This window comes from Pelobates fuscus, chromosome 4, assembly GCF_036172605.1.
Source record: "Pelobates fuscus isolate aPelFus1 chromosome 4, aPelFus1.pri, whole genome shotgun sequence".
NCBI lineage: Eukaryota > Metazoa > Chordata > Amphibia > Anura > Pelobatidae > Pelobates > Pelobates fuscus.
This window is the reverse complement of record NC_086320.1, coordinates 268968926-268981868: the sequence shown is the minus strand read 5'-3', so window position 1 is coordinate 268981868 and position 12943 is coordinate 268968926.

Below are 12943 nucleotides of genomic sequence, written 5' to 3'. Positions count from 1 at the left end.
ATACATAGGCCAATAATTCAGACAACAGAGAGACTGCAGACATATTCTAAAGAGCTGTTATTACCAGTAGGTTGTGTGACAGTCACAATTACATTCAACAAGTGTAAGAAGAAACTACCTCTCTATATCTTAGAGAATGGAGGACCTCCACTTTTAGGTAGGGAGTGGATAAGGGCTCTCGGGATGCCTCAAGTGCATAAGTATCCATGTCATGTGTTGAGAAAATCAGACCAGACGTGACTGGATTAGGGAATTACAGGAAAAGTATGCACCAGTGTATGATGGCCAATTAGGGACTGTAAAGGGTCAACAAGTTTCCTTAGAATTAAAGGAAGGAGCAACACCAAAAGTGTGCCTTTTGCTCTAAGGGCTGGAGTGGAGGCAGAATTGAGGAGATTAGAGGAGCTGAATATCATCTCCCGGGTTCACAATAGTGAGTGGGCTTCGCCCATTGTTCCTGTGAGAAAACGAAATGGGGAGATACGGATTTGTGGGGATTTCCGCATGGCTCTTAACACACAGCTTAAAATAGATAAGTATCCCCTTCCTAGGGTAGATGATATTTTTGCATCATTGGCAGGTAGCCAGCAATTCACCAAAATTGACTTGAAAAATGCATACCTACAGTTATCTGTACATCCAGATTCTCGACCACTACTTACGATTAATACCCATCGGGGGCTATTCAGGTATAACCGCATGGTTTTGGGCATTTCACCTGCACCAGCTGTCTGGCAGCGAACAATGGACAAGCTGTTAGCTGGAATTCCTGGGACACAGTGCCTGTTAGATGACATGCTGGTGACGGGTAAATCAGAGGAGGAACATAAACAGAATGTAGAGGCAGTTTTGCAAAGACTTATGTAATATGGATTGAAGGTAAATTTGGATAAATGGCAATTCATGCAGGATCGTCTTGAATTTTGTGCTCATGTAATTGACAAACATGGGCTACATATAACAGATGAGAAGGTCAAGGCATTACAGGATGCTCCAACTCCACAAAATGTGACACAACTAAGGTCCTATTGTTAAGACACTCACCGCTGAAATAGATGAAACCGCCGTTTAGCTGATAATCCCTTTTTGTAGAAATGCAGGCTTTACACAGCCGACCGCCAAACTCCCGAACCAAGTGTAAGTGAATGTGGTAACTCACGAACATAAAATCAGCCGAACTCGCATTTTCCAAGTAATAATTCCCCCCCACAAACGAGACCAAGCTCCTTTCTTGAGGGTCAAACAGGATTCTGTTTAATGGGGGATACTTGCCCGGTATTTATGCAGGTCTCCCACCTGGTGGACACTCCCATAGGGGACCAGATGGAAGACTGTAACACATATTGGGCAGTAGCCAATCGCAGTGGCTTAGGTATAGGCACTCCCCTTTACACACATAAATCCCTCCGCTCTATCCTGGAGATAATTGGGAAGAAACCTAATTCTCTCCAGGGATAGAGGCAAATCGCCATTTTAAAGGCAGTAATAAAAATACATTAAAATACATAAATGTGAAAATACTGAATATATGTGGTTCGTGTAACGTATCCCCAGATAGCCTGGATCTGAGTGCACATTTCTACCGAATAGCGCTCAGATCCAATGTACACAGTTCAATCGCCATGGAGTCAAAGTCTCTTACAAGTCTTTCGGCATACGATTGACTCCATGGGACGGCTATCTGGGCGAAGTCCATACGTATGTTACAAACTCCCGAACGGACTGGTGTTCATATGCCTCGATGAAATAGAAGATGGGCGGTAGTTTTCAGCGGTGTTCGGTAGATAAAGTGTCTGTTTTTAGTTCCATAGAATACTCGCCAAACACCGCTGATCCTTCTCATGTTCCAAAATGGCCACCGCCTCATGGTCGGCATACGAACGACGACCACCCATATGAATAGAATAGAGAGGTGTCTGCGGTTAACCACAACGTTCTAATTGGGGCCAAGAGGTTAACCAGCAGCACACTCCTCTCCTGGGTGGCCGTCCGTTGGGTAGTTTCAATCGGTATTTAGAGAAACACACGAACAGGGGCATACGGACAGGAAATCAAATGAAATAAAGGCAAACAGATGAACCAACAATTTTAGGCTGTACAGATGGATCTGTCACACGGCTCCCTCCTTGTGGGACACTCCGGCAGACCTGGCTTGACACTTTGGGGGGTCAACTTGGGGATGACTAGATTAGGAGGTGGTAGGGCTGTCTGTTTGCCGGGACAATCCATCAGCATTCCCGTTCTGCTTACCGGGTCGGTAACTGATGGTGAAGTTATACGGTTGTAGGGCTAAACTCCACCGCAGCAGTCTACCATTGTTTCCTGAGACCCGGTTAAGCCAAACAAGGGGATTGTGGTCCGTGATAAGGGAAAACTCCTGTCCGTACAAATAGGGACTCAATTTTTTCTATGCCCAGACCAGGGCTAAACACTCTTTCTCCACTGCCGCATAACTCACTTCCCGGGGTAACAGCTTTCGGCTGAGATATGCAACAGCGTGCTCTCCTCCATCTTCCCCGACCTGGCTCAGCACAGCCCCCAGTCCATACATGGAAGCATCTGTATGAACAAGAAAGCGTTTGTTAGGGACTAGAGCAGCCAGGACAGGAGCATTTACAAGAGCTTGCTTCAGTGCCTGAAATGCGGCTTCACAAGCTGGAGACCACAGGACCTGCTTAGGGAGGTTCTTCTTAGTCAGGTCAGTCAGGGGCTTGGCGATAGTACTATAGTCAGGGACAAAACGTCGGTAGTACCCTGCCGTCCTTAGGAAGGCTAACACCTGGGTCTTAGTGATAGGTGTGGGCCAGTTAGCCACTGCCTCTACCTTGGCTGGCTCTGGTCTCTGGCTCCCACACCCCACTCGGTGACCCAGGTATTGCACCTCAGCCATGCCTAGATGGCACTTCTCTGGCTTCAATGTCAGGCCAGCGGCCCGAATCTTATCCAGCACCAGGGCCGCCCTCAGGGGGTGACAACCATGACTGTTGTCACGGGCCCGGCGGCCCTGGGGGGCCCGGACTGCTCTGGCAGTCCTGGGCCCCACTTTCCCTCCCTGCACACATAGATAGCGAATATCGCTATCTATGTGTGCAGCCCCGGGCCCCCGGCTTCCCAGTTACCGCAGAGGGGGCCCAGGCAGCACACAGCCTCTTCTCTTCTCCTCCCTGCTAATAACTCTCGCGAGACCCAGTTGCCATGGCAACGCTCCGCGGGTCTCGCGAGAGTTATTGGAGGAGAGAAGAGGAGAAGCTGTGTGCTGCCTGGGCCCCCTCAGCGGTAACAGGAAGCCGGGGGGGCCCCACCATGCCACCGGACCACCAGGGATGGAATCTCCCCCCTCCCTAGACACAGGTAAGCAGGGAGGGGGGAGAAACAATTTAATTAATTACATTTTTTTTTTAAAATAATGTTAAAATGCCCCACCTCCCCCTCCTCGTTGGACATTTACACACACACTACATACACTGACACAACACACACACACACACACTACATACACTGACACAACACACACACACACTACATATACTGACACAACACACACACTATATACACTAACACAACACACACACACTACATACACTGACACAACACACACACACTATATACACTAACACAACACACACACACACACTACATACACTGACACAACACACACACTGACACAACACACACACACTGCATACACTGACACAACACACACACAGCATACACTGACACAACACACACACAGCATACACTGACACAACACACACACACACACACACACACTACATACACTGACACACACACACACTGCATACACTGACACACACACACACACACTGCATACACTGACACAACACACACACACACTACATACACTGACACAACACACACTACATACACTGACACAACACACACACACACTGCATACACTGACACAACACACACTACATACACTAACAAAACACACACACAGCATACACTGACACAACACACACACACACACACACTGACACACACACACACACACTGCATACACTGACACAACACACACACACACTACATACACTGACACAACACACACTACATACACTGACACAACACACACACACACTGCATACACTGACACAACACACACTACATACACTAACACAACACACACACTACATACACTGACACAACACACACACTGCATATACCGACACAACACACACTCTGCATATACCGACACAACACACACTCTGCATATACCGACACAACACACACTCTGCATACACTGACACAACACACACTCTGCATACACTGACACAACACACACTCTGCATACACTGACACAACACACACTCTGCATACACTGACACAACACACACTCTGCATACACTGACACAACACACACTCTGCATACACTGTCACTGACACAACACACACTCTGCATACACTGACACAACACACACTCTGCATACACTGACACAACACACACTCTGCATACACTAACACAACACACACTCTGCATAAGCTGACACAACACACACACTGCATACACTAACACAAGACACACACTGCATACACTGACACAACACACCGCATACACTAACACAACACACACACTGCATACACTAACACAACACACACACTGCATACACTACCACAACACACACACACTGCATACACTAACACAACACACACACACTGCATACACTAACACAACACACACTGCATACACTGACACAACACACACACTCTGCATACACAAACACACACACTGCATACACTAACACAACACACACTGCATACACTAACACAACACACTCTGCATACACTAACACAACACACTCTGCATACACTAACACAACACACTCTGCATACACTGACACAACACACACTGCATACACAAACACACACACTGCATACACTAATACAACACACACTGCATTCACTAATACAACATGCACTCTGCATACACTACACACTAACACACTCACTGCATCCACTATACTGACACACACTCTGCATTCGCTACACATTACCACACTCTGCATTCACTACACTAACACACACTCTGCATCCGCTACACACTAACACACTCTGCATTCACTACACTAACACACTCTCTGCATTCACTACACATTAACACTCTGCATTCACTACACTAACACAGACTCTGCATCCGCTACACACTAACACACTCTCTGCATTCACTACACATTAACACATTCTCTGCATTCACTACACATTAACACACTCTCTGCATTCACTACACATTAACTCACTCTCTGCATTCACTACACATTAACACACTCTCTGCATTCACTACACTAACACACTCTCTGCATTCACTACACTAACACACTCTCTGCATTCACTACACTAACACACTCTCTGCATTCACTACACTAACACACTCTCTGCATTCACTACACTAACACACTCTCTGCATTCACTACACTAACACACTCTCTGCATTCATTACACTAACACACTCTGCATTCACTACACTAACACACTCTGCATTCACTACACTAACACACTCTCTGCATTCACTACACTAACACACTCTCTGCATTCACTACACTAACACACTCTGCATTCACTACACTAACACACTCTGCATTCACTACACTAACACACTCTCTGCATTCACTACACTAACACACTCTCTGCATTCACTACACATTAACACACTCTCTGCATTCACTACACATTAACACACACTCTGCATTCACTACAAATTTACACACACACTACATTCATTACACTGACACACTCTGCATTCACTACACCCTAACACACACTCTGCATTTATTACACCCTAACACACACTCTGCATTTATTACACACTAACACACACTCTGCATTCACTAAACTATGCACACACTCGGGATTCACTATACTGACACACACTCTGCATTCACTACACTAACATACACTCTGCATCAACTGTACACACATCATCCACTACACAAACATCCTGTATTCACAGTACACACACTACATCCACCACAAATTGAAACATTCTGCATTCACTATACACAGACACTGTGTCTAATACACACACTACATCCACTACAGACACTGCATCCACTAAACACATTTAATCTAGTACATACAAACACTACATCCACTACACAAACACACACTACATCACTGTACACACACTACATCCACTACTCAAACACTCTCTGCATTCACTACACATTAACACTCTGCATTCACTACACTAACACCCTCTGCATCCGCTACACACTAACACACCCTCTGCATCCGCTACACACTAACACACCCTCTGCATCCGCTACACACTAACACACCCTCTGCATCCGCTACACACTAACACACCCTCTGCATTCGCTACACATTAACACACACTCTGCATTCACTACACATTTACAAACACTCTGCATTCACTGCACTAACACACACTACATTCATTACACTGACACACTAACACACACTCTGCATTCATTACACACTAACACACACTCTGCATTCACTACACACTAACACACACTCTGCATTCACTACACACTAACACACACTCTGCATTCACTAAACTATGCACACACTCTGGATTCACTATACTGACTCTGCATTAACTGTACACACAGCATCCACTACACAAACATCCTGTATTCACAGTACACACACTACATCCACCACAAATTGAAACACTCTGCATTCACTATACACAGACACTGCGTCTAATACACACACTACATCAACTACAGACACTGCATCCACTAAACACATTTCATCTAGTACATACAAACACTACATTCACTACACAAACACACACTACATCACTGTACACACACTACATCCACTACTCAAACACACTCTGCGTTCACTATACACACTGCATCCGCTACACTAACACACTCTGCATTCACTGCACAAACAGTATCTAATACACACAAACACTACATCCATTACACAGATTCTAATTCACTTCCACTATACACACCACATTCAGTCCCGCATCATTGTCAGCGGACTAGGTAGGGCGTGGGCGGGCCCGGGAGGGAGGGGTCGGGCGGGGCCCAGACCTTGTGCTTTGTCAGGGGCCCCAAAATTTCTGATGGCAGCCCTGTCCAGCACTACCCCTACATGAACCAGGTGTTCTTCCCAAGACTCACTATAGATCGCAATGTCATCCAGGTATGCACAAGCAAATTCCTGGAAGCCATCAAGGAGCCTATCCACCATCCGCTGGAAGGTAACCGGGGCATTCTTCATCCCAAATGGCATGACCTTAAACTGGTACAGGCCAAATGGGGTGACGAATGCCGACCTGGGGATAGCATCCTCGGCCAGGGGGATCTGCCAGTAGCCCTTACACAGGTCTATGGTGGTCAGATAGCGTCCCCTGGCAATACGATCTAATAATTTGTCTACCCGGGGCATCGGGCAGGCGTCAGTGGTGGTCCGCTCGTTGAGCCGCCTGTAGTCCACACAGAACCGGGTGGTCCCATCTTTCTTAGGTACCAGGAATACGGGCGAGGCCCAAGGGCTATCAGAGTGCTCGATGACCCCAAGCTGGGTCATCTCCTGTATCTCCTTCCGCATTCCTTCTTGGACTGCTTCAGGGATACGGTAGGGGGGCTGACGCAGGGGGTTCTGTCCAGGGGTCTCTACCTTATGTACAGCTAGGGTAGCGTAACCGGGTTCTTGGGAGAACGTCGCCTGCTTCTCCCACAGAAGCTGCTTCGCCTGTACCTTCTCTGTGGGGCTCAACCGGTCAAGACTAGTGAGGTCAGTCTGGGGGTCCCCAGACTAGTGAGGTCAGTCTGGGGGTCCCTCTCTAATAAATCGGGTAAGGGTAAACTCTCTGTATCGTCTGCAGCAGGGGCACATACTGCAGCGTCTGCAGCAGGGGCACATACTGCAGCGACATCCTCCGGTCTCTCCTGATACTCCTTCAGCATGTTCACATGAAAGGATCGCTGGATCCTTTCATCTGCACAGCTGGCTATAAGGTAGGTAGTAACACACACTTTGGTTTTTACTATATATTGGGGCTGATGTGTGTTGTAGTCCTTGCTGCTTAAGCGCAGGACTTCTCTTTTTGTATTTGTATTTACTTTGTATCACACAGCCTGGTTACAATGCTGCTACCCATCCCATGTGTTCCCTATTAAGGGTTAATAAGTAAAGGGGTGTATATAAAAAATACCCCTTTCTGTCTCATTAGAGATATCTTTGCCAGAGGCTCAAGGAAGCAGGCTGAAGGGTCAGTGTTAGGACCCGCTTAGGGGGGGTCTGCCTTGACGTTGGCAGGCGGGCATCCCTCCAATGGCCATTGGAGCAACTAAATGACCTCCATTTGTCTAAATATACATAGGGATTAAGGAGAAAGCGCAAGTAACATTTTCTTTTCTTTGGTTTTTACTATATATTGGGGCTGATGTGTGTTGTAGTCCTTGCTGCTTAAGCGCAGGACTTCTCTTTTTGTATTTGTATTTACTTTGTATCACACAGCCTGGTTACAATGCTGCTACCCATCCCATGTGTTCCCTATTAAGGGTTAATAAGTAAAGGGGTGTATATAAAAAATACCCCTTTCTGTCTCATTAGAGATATCTTTGCCAGAGGCTCAAGGAAGCAGGCTGAAGGGTCAGTGTTAGGACCCGCTTAGGGGGGGTCTGCCTTGACGTTGGCAGGCGGGCATCCCTCCAATGGCCATTGGAACAACTAAATGACCTCCATTTGTCTAAATATACATAGGGATTAAGGAGAAAGCGCAAGTAACATTTTCTTTTCTTTGGTTTTTACTATATATTGGGGCTGATGTGTGTTGTAGTCCTTGCTGCTTAAGCGCAGGACTTCTCTTTTTGTATAGGTAGTATCACACACCTGAGCTAACACCTTATACGGGCCCTGCCAAGATGCTTGCATCTTGTTCGCCTTCACAGGTTTGAGCTCTAAAACCTTCTGCCCAACCTGGAAGACCCGCTGTCGGGCACCCTGATCGTACCACCTCTTCTGTCTCCCCTGGGCCGCCTGGAGATTCTCCCTTACCATTAGGGAAAGCTTCTCCATGCGGTCCCGGAGTTCCAGAACATATGGCACTATGGGGGTTCCTTCCTGCTCGGTCTCTCCTTCCCAGTGTCCTCTAATGAGATCTAGGGGTCCACGGACCCTTCTCCCATAGAGTAGCTCAAAGGGAGAGAACCCAGTAGATTCCTGGGGCACCTCTCTGTATGCAAATAGCAGATGAGGCAGGAATCTCTCCCAGTCTCTGCAAGTGTCAGTAAAGGTCCTCAGCATCTGCTTGAGGGTACCATTAAATCGCTCGCAGAGACCGTTAGTCTGTGGATGATAAGGTGAACTAAGTAGCGGTTTAATGCCACACACCTTCCACAGTTACTGGGTGAGCACAGCGGTAAATTGGGTTCCCTGGTCCGAGAGGATCTCGTGAGGGAACCCTACCCTAGTAAAAATTTTAACCAGGGCATCAGCAACCGTCTCTGCCTCTATATTAGACAGCGCTACTGCCTCTGGATAACGAGTGGCATAGTCCACCACAGTAAGAATATATGTATTACCTGATGGATTAGCCCTGGCCAGTGGACCCACAAAGTTAACGGCTATGCGGGAAAAGGGCTCCCCAATAATAGGCATCGAAATGAGCCTAGCTTTTGGGTGATCCCCCGCTTACCTACCCGTTGACAGGTGTCACATGTACTACAATAAACCCGCACATCTCGGTTAAAATTGGGCCAGAAGAAGTTTTGAGTGATTCTATGAGCTGTGCGGCGGAAGCCTAGATGTCCAGCTAAAGGCACATCATGCCCAATCCGCAAAATCTCTTGCCGATATTTCGCAGGTACCACCAGCTGTCGATTCTGCGGAGGGGAATTTTTTTTCTGGGAAGGTTTATGGATCCTATATAGCTTATCCCCCACCCACTCATACCATTCCCCGTCTACCCCCTCTTCCCCAGCATCTGCCCTAGCCCTATACTTTTGAAGGGTCGGGTCCCCACGGGTTTCCCTCCCATATGCCTCTGGGGTGTCCCAGCCTAAGGGAGCCTGATCTAGAGTACAGGTCGGGGGAAAGCATCTTACCTGGGTCTCAGCAGCAGGTGGGCCGGTCTCAGCGGCACGGGTCTGGGCATGGGTCGTCACTGGGTTCACTTCAGCGGGACCCATCGGGGCATATGCAGAAACAAGGGGGGCCAAATCATTTCCAAGAAGGACGTCGGCTGACAAATCCTTCATAACCCCCACATTCACATGTCCAGCACCCACTCCCCAATCCAAATGCACCCGGGCAACATGTAGGCGAAACACAGCACCCCCTGCTACCCTCACAGCCACAGTGTCTCCAGTGTGCTGGCTCTCAGACACCAAATTCTTTTGAAGATGGGTCATGTTGGCACCGGTATCTCTCAGTCCATTCACCGCCTTCCCATTCACCTTAACCAGTTGTCGGTGTTGTTGTCTATTGTCCCGGTGGGCAGCTTGCACTGGGTCGGTTTCGTGCAAGATGCCCCAACATTCTTCCTCCTCTACACAGTGGGCTGCAGGCTGAAGAGGTCCTCCAGGACGATGCTTGGTTTGCTGTGTTGAGGGGACACTCCGGCCTCTTGTGCCCTAACTGCTTGCATCCGAAGCACCGGATGGGTTGGGAGTATTCCCGAGAGTTAAACCGAGGTGGTTGAGGGTAGGTCGTAGCTGGAGGTGGTGCTGCTGTGCGGTGCACCGGGGCTTGGTAGGTGGTAGCGGCTGGGTGTGCTGCTGGTTGATACTCCACTCTGGCAGGAGTCTTGGGTATAGCATTGTCCAGTTTACGAGCATCCGTATACTCATCTGCCAGGCGGGCTGCCTCATGCAGGGTGGAGGGTTTATGGTCCCGGACCCACTCTCTGACTCCTTGGGACAGCTTATCAAAACAATGTTCCAGCAGGAACACCTGTAGTACCTCTTCCCCGGACACAGTTTGCATCCTGCCATCCAGTGTGTGGCGGTGCGGTGCACCCGACATGCCCACTCGACGTACGAATCTCCAGCTAGTTTGGCGGTGTCCCTGAACCTCCTTCGGTATGCCTCTGGCGTGACTGCATACCTGGAAAGTAGCGCATCTTTTACGGCCAAATAATCCCCGATCTCCTCATCCGGAATGGCCCTGAAAGCGTCACTGGCCCGGCCCGATAACTTTCCGGACAATATGGTGACCCAGTCTTCTGCGGGTACCTTGTGCAGAGCACATTGCCTCTCAAAATCAGCAAGGTACCCATCAATCTCCCCTTCTGTCTCAATGAAGGGTTTAAATGCTGCAAAATGTACTTTTCTCTTCTCCACCAGGGTTACTGTGACCTGGGCTGCTGCAGCACCGCTTTGGCGGAGCAGGTTGGCTTCCACAGCGTCCATGACCCGGCTGATAATCTCTGGAGACGGGTTGGGACCATAATGAGCCAGCCTGATTCTTACCACCAGGTCAAAGCTTGCCTCCTCAGGGGTTCTGCCAGCTGTGCTGGGCCCATTGGTTCCTTCAGCCCCTGGTACTCCATCCATTTCTGTTAAAATGGCGATAATCTCCCTTTTCCTGAGATTACTGGCTTGTCTGCCTCTCTGCTCCAATAAATCCTTAAGGGTAGCTCTTTTTAGCCTTTCATATGGTACTTCCATTAATCCTGGGTGTGTAGCTGTCTCTCTGGGCGATGAGGATCACCCCTTCGCTTGCCACCAGTTGTTAAGACACTCACCGCTGAAATAGATGAAACCGCCGTTTAGCCGATAATCCCTTTTTGTAGAAATGCAGGCTTTACACAGCCGACCGCCAAACTCCCGAACCGAGTGTAAGTGAATGCGGTAACTCACGTACTGTCAGGGTTTCTTTGCTGTTTTAAACAGCAACCCTTTCTGTTTCAGTGATTGAGTTTTCAGCTGCAATTACTATGAACTGCTTCTGCTTGTTGCCACGGTTACTCACCTGTGAGTAGTAATCAACCCTGCTGCTAATCAGTTCTGCCTATTTAAGCAGCTAAGCCCAGAACCTCCTTGCCCTTGCGTGGTTTCCTGTTTCCCAGAAGTCTCCTTGTTCCTGTGTTTCCTGTTTGCTCCTGGTTCCTGACTCCGGCTTTGTTCCTGACTCCGCTGCTCTCCGTGCTCCTGATCCTGGCTTGTCTGACTACCCGCTCTGGTGACTGACCCCTGCTTGATTCCTGGACTTTGCTTTTGTTATTTATTAGTTATTTATTAATAAAGGTGTGTTTGCATCTACTTCTGTCTCTGTCTGGTTCCTGGTTCCTGACATTACGCAAGGGCCATGAATACAGATGGTACAGGCAAGACACCTATACCTAACCTATTTACCCGGTGGGACCAGCAGAACCACCTTTTGGACCAGTATGCCCATCTGGATCCATTACCCGGCCAGCCTGCGATTGCGGCCGCCTCTGCCTCACTTCCTGTTCTAGCACCGGTTGTAGCCTCCAAACCTGTAGCGGCTAGAGAAATGACTGGGTCTGTCCCGCTCCCTCAGTATTTTGGGGGCGACCCAGCACAGTGCAGAGAATTTATAAATCAGGTTAAAGGATACCTTGAAACCCTGCCCCAGGCATTTCCTACAGACAGTGACAAAGTTCACTTCATGATTTCTTTGCTGTCTGAAAAGGCCCTAGCTTGGGCAAAACCTCTCTGGGAGGCAGAGAAGCCTATTATTTACAATTACCCTGAATTTGTTGCATCCTTCAATAGGGTTTTTGATATTCCAGCTCGCTCCACCCCTACTGCCGAACTACTCATGTCTAATGCTCAGGGCACAAAAACTATTGTCGAGTATGCCAGTGAATTCCGTACCATGGCAGCAGAGGGTGGCTGGAACAACGAGACTCTCGTGGCTGCCTTTGCACAAGGTCTCTCCGATGTGTTTAAAAATGAGATTGCAGCCAGAGAATTACCTAAAGATCTCGAGGAACTGATATCATTTGTCACCCTCATTGACATCAGACTCCGAG